Source organism: Macrobrachium nipponense, chromosome 3 (genome assembly GCF_015104395.2).
Source record: "Macrobrachium nipponense isolate FS-2020 chromosome 3, ASM1510439v2, whole genome shotgun sequence".
Taxonomy (NCBI): Eukaryota; Metazoa; Arthropoda; class Malacostraca; order Decapoda; family Palaemonidae; genus Macrobrachium; species Macrobrachium nipponense.
The window spans coordinates 100923178-100932428 of NC_087202.1; positions in this window are offsets into that span (position 1 = coordinate 100923178).

The following is a 9251-nucleotide window of genomic DNA, read 5'->3' on the forward strand; positions in this document are numbered from 1 at the left end:
ACGTACATCAAATATTTGTTTTTGAAATTATATAGCGAAAAAGGAAAATATTTTGATTAGTGGTTGTCAGGAACTACTCTAAGAAAAGGAAAAATCTTATATAACCTCGCAATCTGTTCTTTACGTAAGACATGAGCGGGAAAAGTCATCTGACTCAAGTATAGAAGCCAGAAAACGGTTAAAGAAGTAGATGGGTACAGGAACGATCGACGCCTCATCAGGCCATCGATTAATCTGACTGAATTACAGGACATAAACTCACAGGAGAATCATTCGGGTTATGTTGTTAGCAAATGGGGTAGTGCCCAACAGACCAAAGACACTGGCCTAAGCCGCAACGAATTGATATTTGTGAAACACTTGAGGCTTCTGTCTCAGTCAAGAAGTTGAGTGAAGCCCACTGATAAGAACAAAATGCAGAGAGAGAGAGAGAGAGAATGATTTGTAATTGAGTTGATACCATACTTAGGAAAATTCGTAGGTATTCATTTTTTTCTATCGCGTATTTTTAACAAGTGTATCCAAAATTGATCAGTTTAAATCACTATAACAACCTTCATGAAAAAGTTCTGTTCACGACAGTCTGTGTATAAAATTGTACGTAAATTACAACTGCAGTTGTTTCAACAGTAAACAATGTACTTTTTAAAAAGTGTTTTATGCGGCCCTCAAGTTGCACCCGATTTTTAGGTGGTTACCTACTACATCCATCCATTTCCGCATTCTTTCTTTTTCTTTCATTATGCTGTCCAAACTCTGTAACTGGTTACTGTACTTTAGTGAAGTTTTCCTCCAGTCTCATCTTTAGATTCTAGCACCTCATCTCGTTGACTTTCTGGATCTTGTTCTCCAACCACTCCAATTCCGAATGGTTGAAAGTTCCCCAGTGCTAATATTATCAGCCATAATTTCATCATTTATTTCTACATTTATAGACCAATTTTTACAACTCTAACTTACAGGGAAATAGCAATACTGATAGTCTTAGAATGATAATGATAACATTCTTTATTTCAGTAATGTATCTCTACAATAAAAAGAGAAAACGATAATGGCAGCGGAAAAGGAATAGGCTTGCGACCGAAGGCTTTGGACTGTTGCAAAACTCGTCCGAGTGACAATATTAGTTAGAGCTAAAACCATCTTTCCGTAGCCGTAAAGCATTAGCAGGCACAACTCCTAATATGTATCATTATTAGAATACTGGTTACGTTCAAGTAGTTACTACTTACAAAACACACTGGAGCAGTTCGACACGTTGAATTTTAAACCACATGAAACAATGGCGCAGACAACCTTTTGATTAATGTATCCAGAGTAGTAAAATGAAATTATCAAAAGCTGAAAAATGTAAGCAAACAATTAAACATGATTGTATAAAACTACGAATTCACCGGCGCATCGATATATGCTGTAGCAATTTGCCTGCACAACAAAATTTGCATTTCCACGCAAACAACAGTTGTTAGCCTTAGACGAATGACGCTTTTCAACCGTGATTATTATATAAATAACTGCATAAACTAATAACACTTCGGTCATTATTAGGTACTGTTTTACTCTATCTTTTGTTTCATCCTTAACCTATTCACATTCTGCCTTTACAACAACTTTATAATGAATCATGCTATTCTTGTTATCTTGCATCTAACAATGTTTATTTTACATTATTATTCAAAGTCTTACGACCGGTTATTCTCTTTCCCTAAAGATATTTGTTCACCTTAGTTGTAAAAAGGGTTTGTATCCTCTTATGAGTTGCGGTTATAAAAATAAGAAAACTTGAACTACTTAGATATCTTAAAATTGATAAAGTTGTGATTCTGTTAGTAATCGGTTTATGTAAATACATACAAACATATACATACATACATACATACATACACACACACATATTATATCTATATTAATATATATATATATATATAGTAGTTATAAGTGTGTGTGTGCGTGTGCGTGTGCGTGTGCGTGTGCGTGTGGAACAAGCACAAGGGCCATTGAATTGAAATCCAAGCCTCCAAAGAATGTTAGTTTCAACCTCCCTCCAGAGACCCCACACTGCATCAGTAACTGATCTTGAAACGGAGCAAGTGATTTTTTTATCGCCCTGGGGGTGACACGAACCTGTGACATCTGAGTAGCATGCCACGACTATATATATATATATATATATAATGATAAAACAGAATCACGAAAGTTAGGAACGTGATAAATCCATAAATAAAGATAAATGCCACGAAGGAAAAATAAACGAAGGAGTCCTGCGAGATCTTTCGGCTGAAAAGCCCTTTACTGAAGCAGCTACTTCAGTAAAGGGCTTTTCAGCCGAAAGATCTTCGCAGACTCCTTCGTTTATTTTTCCTTCGTGGCATTTTATCTTTATATATATATATATATATATATATATATATATATATATATATATATATATATATATATCCTGACTTGAATAACAAATATGGAAAGGAAGAAGAAAGGTGGATCTTTACAACTAGGATAACACTCTTAAAGGAAAATTGATTGAGTCACGGTAAACGAAGGCTGAAGGAGAATTCCAAAGCTCGACAGCTCGTAATAACGATATCGCTCTTTCATTCCATGACATTTTGAGTGAGGAATTGCACCCCCTCCAAAAAAAAAGAAAAAAAAAATGTTTCCCGCCGCGAACAGCAGCGTTTTCTATGAACATGGCAGTGCATGGACCCGAGGCTACTAACTCGCTTATGAGAAGTAGACGGCAAAGACTGACACAGATTTGAGAGTGGAGGAACCAACGTTTGTAGACATGAAGAATTCAATCAGTAGTCTGAAGAATAATAAGGCACCAGGTTTAGAATTCGGCAGTCGCGAGCTCGATTCCCCACCCTGCCAGCGTAGAATCAGAAGAATGTATTTCTGGTGATTAGAAATTCATTTCTCGATATAATGTGGTTCGGATCCCACAATAAGCTGTAGGTCCCGTTGCTAGGTAACCAATTGGTTCTCAGCCACGTAAAATATATCTAATCCTTCGGGCCAGCCCCAGGAGAGCTTTTAATCTGCTCAGTGGTCTGGTTAAACTATGATATACTTGGATAACATGCCGACAGAACCTGAAAATGGCGGCGAGATGTTATACTCAAAGCTCTTTGAGCTTATAATGATGATCTGGAGAACAGAAGAGAAGCCAACAACTTAGAAAACGGGCAACATTATTCGGGAGCATCGGTAGGAGGATACGACACACTGTGCTAATTATAGAAGGATTGTAATTCTACCAACCTGTTATAATACTAACTAGCCAAAATTATAAAACATGAATTAGAACCTTTAATAGAGAAAGCATTGGTCAGATATGAATGTGCCTTCAGAAAAGGAAGATCAACAATTGACCAGATTTTAATAGTTAGATAAAGGTAGGCTTTAAATGAGCATATGATAACATCCAGTAATAAATGTATTCCATTTAAAAAGAATGTCAGTTATCCAAAACGGTTCTTTTTCAGTAAAGCGAAGACACAAAATAATTGTGAGGTAAAAGGTGCCTCAATAACTTCCTATGCCTCTTCCATAATGGCATTTCTTTCGTCGTCATATCTTCTCCATTTCCAATAGTCATTTTAGCTCCTCAGCACTTTACGAACTCTCCATCATATGGATATATTTCACCTGACTCCATTAAATCGATTGATCCGAACATCAGTGTCAGCATCATGAATTTTTAAGCGAGTCTGTTTGCGTTCCATAAATGTAATTAAACAGGGAATAGCAAAGATAAAATTATTCCCCCTTAACTGAAGGTTTGTTCTACCCTTGCTTAATGAAGCGGAGACTGAACCTAGGATATCTGACATTCAACTTGGAATACACAAAAGCTTTCTTTGCATTTGCTCTGTCTAGGCTCCCTTCCTTTTTTTTTTTGCAATTTTGCTATTCTCCTTCCTCATTTGAGACTTGCATCCTGAGCTTACTTCCATTCATGTTTGCTCTCTCTCTCTCTCTCTCTCTCTCTCTCTCTCTCTCTCTCTCTCTCTCTCTCTCCCCAAACAGATGATTCGACTCCCCTCCCTTGCCAAGAGAAAATAGTGACGTTTTCCTGGATTCACGAATGCCTGTTTTCATTTCCTCATGCTGTATATTTGTCAGAATGCAATCCTTTTATTTAAAAAAAAAAAAAACCCTTATAATTTTATTGTCAGCAAGCTGTATGTAAAATGTACATCACATTGATTCCACATACAGTATTGATAAATAAAACAATAGTGAGAATAACTGGTATATGGCAGGTTACTTATTTCATTTTTATTTCGAAAATGAGATGCATATTTGTAATGAATATTGTGAATTACGCAAAATGATAAAATCAATAACTAAGATAATTCAAATGTATAACAACGTATCACTGTTAATTTCTTGGGTAAGTTTGTGTGATTTTATTGTTAACAAAGACAAACATCCGCTAATTTTTGCCTAATTCCATCTCGCAAACAAAGCGAGGTTTTATAGTTTAACTCATCTCGTTCAGTGATTCTATTCCGTACGCCTTTTACTGCTAAGTATAACGAAAACAGATATTTAATATCAATACATTAAACTTAGATTTAACTGTTTCTCTTAATGAATGAGAGTTTTTGCCACTAAAAAGATTCGAATCAGGCACAGTAACTAACTGTCTGTACATAACAGCAGAATAATGTTTTGACTCAAGTAATACTTTGTTTCCATGCAATAATACTAAACATAAATTACCATACTATGTTCTAGATTAATGTCAGATGAATTAGAATTTTTATCGACTTTCAGATGATCAAGAATTTCATACAATTGGCCTTGAAATCAGTCAAGTAAGGAAGCCAGGAGCGTCTGCTATTAAACATAAACTACTATGTATTTCAGGGACCGCGAGTCATCGTTTTTCTCAAATATCTTTCAAACTAATTATTTGATCGAAATGGTACTTTAACACAGTGTACAACACACCTCGGCCTAGTTTTTGGTAACAGCGCATTGTCAAATGGTGTTAGCTACGACATTAACATTTAATAAGGTGTTGCCAACTATGCTTTCGAACGTTCTTTACTTCCATCTAGTCCCTCCCTTCCTCTCTCCTTCACCCCTCATCCCTCTCCCAACCCACTGTCCTGGCCTTCCCGTCTCCCCCTACACCTCCCCACCCCCGCCCCGACTCTTGCCTGCCTATTATATTATATCACGTGAACTTGAATGTGATAAATATGTTGGTTTTTGTAGAATCTGTGTTCATTAATACTTGTAATTGTTTTCTTAAATTATATAAATGGGAGTTGGCTAAAGAGCGTGTGACGTATGACCGTCAGCCTGTTCACCAAGGTCTCACTTTCCCTAAATTCCCCGAGTAGGAGGAGCTTTGTCTACTACCTTAATGCTCAGCAGGTGAATTGCCAAAGGAGAGAGAGAGACAGAGAGAAATATAGAAAATGGGTATAATGTGGGGGAAACTACTATCATAATATTATTGTATATCTGTGTTTCTCTATTCATATCACACTGTCATTGCGTTTCTACTCATCTAACGCCAGTAATAATGATGTAACTCTTGTACCGTACTGAGTATAGTGAATGAGTTGAGTTTCTTGCCTATTGAATTATATTACTTATCATTAATGTAAGTTTTACCTATTACCTTTTTTTCAGGCATTTAATATACACGTTTTGTTTTGTTTTTTTATAAAGATGATATTCAGTTTTCGCCTCATTCATAATCAGTTAAGAAGTCAATTTTCTTGTCTTTCACAGGTTTGTATCTATTTTGCAGCATCGCAAACTATCATAATTGAAGAGTCGCTCGATTTTTATTTCTTGACGGCAATAGACCAAAAATGCTTGTGATATATTTTTATAAATAGATTTCATGACTTATATTATAGGAATATAATTCTCAAGTCTACCTAGTTCACAAGTGCATCTTAAAGAAAACGTGCCAATCAGGTAACCAAAATTAAATCACACAGTTTAACCGACAACCCAGTATAAACTTAACACTATTATTTAGAGTGGTAAAGGAATTATGAAATCGGTCGCTCTCTGTCTCTCGTGTGTATTAAATATTATCATAAGTTGAAAAGAGATGAAAAGAATTGAGAATAGCACAGGAACTTTATTCACAGTCTTCGTCACTATTAAGGGACGAATCATCTTCGTTATCACTGTCGATGTTGATAATTACGGGTTCTACAGGTTTGTGGGTGCTATCCGTGGACCAGTATTCATCCACGAAGGCTTTGGACCGTCTCACTTTTCTATTGAGATTGATCCTTAATCTATTGTTAGCTTTCTCCATTTTTTTATACGGTTTGGAGTCGTATTGTAAATGCATTTCTGCAACGACGCGGGCAAAATAACATGGAGGCCTTGACAGCGGTAACGAATCCGTCTTCATCAATTACGCAGTGAACACTTATAGGGCGAGTTCTGTAGTCGACAGGCAAACCCTTAGCATTACGGTATTGCCTGACACGCCGACGATACTATATACAGAATACATTGGGAAAATTTAACCATTATTATGATCATTATATCAAACCTCCTTATCTTCTTCATTATGAACTCCCCAATTATGTGCTGGTAATGAAAAATACCATGGAAAACAGTATTTTATTCCATATTGTAAATTACTTTTGGGAGAGAAATGAGAAAATCAGCGATAAAGAAAGAGTGAGAGAAAGGGAGGGAGAGGGAAGTTGATGGGAGATAGCATACGTTCGAAACTGTGAATGAAACCTGCTGACTCTTACGACTTTGCTTTTAGAAGTCAAGAGTAAACACCTTGACTAACACCATTTGACAGTGAACTATGTTACAAAAATTAGGGGGAAGTGTGTTGTATACTGTGTTAAAGTACCATTTCGATCAAATAATTAGTTTGAAAGATATTATGAGAAAAGCGATGACTCGCGGCCCCTGAAATGCATAGTAAATTAACCTATTCTCTATTATATAACGGACTGCTTGCCATATAGTTAGTCTCCAGCTGACAACATCTTAGTAACGATATCCCAGGTCCACAGATATTTCCGGAGTTTTCTGAGGTTCTCATCTCCATGTTTGAATTTAATCCCGAATATTAATTTATATGCCGTCTATTAGAAATTTAAGGCCACCGGTTTGGTTCTCTCTCTCTCTCTCTCTCTCTCTCTCTCTCTCTCTCTCTGGGTTTCCTGACAAGAACTGCGAAATATAAAAATACACAGCCCCCTTGATAATTAGATGGATAAATCAGTTAAGAAATAGACGAAAAGTTAAGAATTATCTTCAAACATACCTTAATCAAAAGGCGAAAACCAGTCTGAGGTTCTGTAAAAGGATTTTATATCTGTTTAACTAGATCCTTTTGACGATGGAAGGCCTGGAAATGACTTCTGTGGCCCAGGCAGTCGAAAAACATGGGATCTTTCCAAGATAGTGACCGCCACGGGTTTTAAGCCGGTGTGCATTCACCTTTGCCGCGTGTTTAGTACAAACCCGTTGGGGATAACCTTAAAAACAAATAAAAGACCGTAAACATCATAAAGATAATGACTCCCAAGAAATATTATTCCTAGATAACGAACCCCGAAAACCCTTGGGGGGTCACTATTCAGGAAAGATCCAAAACACGGAGCAGAGACCTGCTCAGTGCTTCATTACAGGTTCCAGCAAATATTCGGATGAAAGAGTTGCACTGGAGTTGGGTATTGACCGTCTTCTCAATAGGCGATACGAGTATTACTGTTTTCTAGTTGATAACAGAGTCAGTTTAGTCATTGTTTTGTTTTGCTTCTTTTGTTGTTCGTTTTTTTATTTTTTTTAGTTATTGTTTGCACTGATGTTTTTTTTATTGCTGCAAAGTAATGCCTGATCTTGATCTTCGGAATCATTTATATTTACCTCATTTTAGTGCATTACATTCGTATACATACACAGACAAAAATGCACAAACACCTAATATTATATATATATATATAGTATATATATATATATATATATATACATTTATATATAACATATATGAATAACTTGATCACGAAATATATAAAACGTGATGCTATGTATAAATAAAGGTGATGCCACGGAGGAAAATGAAAAGACGAGAATTGCCAAGATCTTTCGGTCTACACGACCCTTTACTTGAGGCACAACTCAACATTCCAAAGAATGTTGGTGACAACTTTTCAACTGCAGATCCCACACTGGCCAGAAGTAACCTGAATCATATATAGAGATTGTGATTTTTCATCGACTTGGGGGAGACACGAACCGCGGGCGGCAAGCTGAATGGCATTCCACGACACAAACCACTATATATATACATATATATAGATATATATATATATATATATATATATAGATATATATATATTAGTATATACACATATATGTGTGTGTATATATATATTTTATATATATACATATATATATATGTATATATAATATATATATATATACATATATATATATATATATATATATAATATATATATGTGTGTGTGTGTGTGTGTGTGTGTGCGCGTGTGTGTGGGTTTTTTTTTTTTTGTGTTATCTATAAACATATTATATATATATATATATATATGTAGATATATATATATGATGTATATACATAAATATAATATATATATACACACACAATATATATATATATATTTATTTATTTATATGTATATGTCTATGTATATATATAGTGGAGTGGTTTGTGACGTGGAATGCCACTCAGCTTGCTGCGGTTCGCGTCTCCCCCAAGTCAATGAAAAAATCACAAGCTCTGTATTATGATCAGTTACTTCTGCAATGCGGGATCTTCAGTTGAAAGTTGTCACCAACATTCTTTGGAAGCTTGAGTTTCAAGTCAATGGCCCCTTTTTGACTGCTTCCTGTGAGTAGGTTTCGTCTACTGAAAAAAAAAAAAAAAAAAAAAAAAAAAAAAAAAAAAAAAAAAAAAAAAAAAAAATATTATTACTATATATATATAAATATATAGTTTATATAATATATATATATAAATAATATATATTATATATATATATATTATATTGCTACTTTCAAAATGCATGTTTTCCCCTCTTTGAAATGTCATGTAGATTGTGCAACATTTTTCAGATTCCTAGATAGCTTAGAATAGGATGTTTTAAAATGTGTGTTCAGATTTCGCATTAACGTCTTGTAAAAGAATATATATATAACGTAAAGAGAGAGATCCTTGTCTTTTCAAAGCTGCAAATGTTTAACTTTTATGTCAGCACTTTAAGATTAGAGTC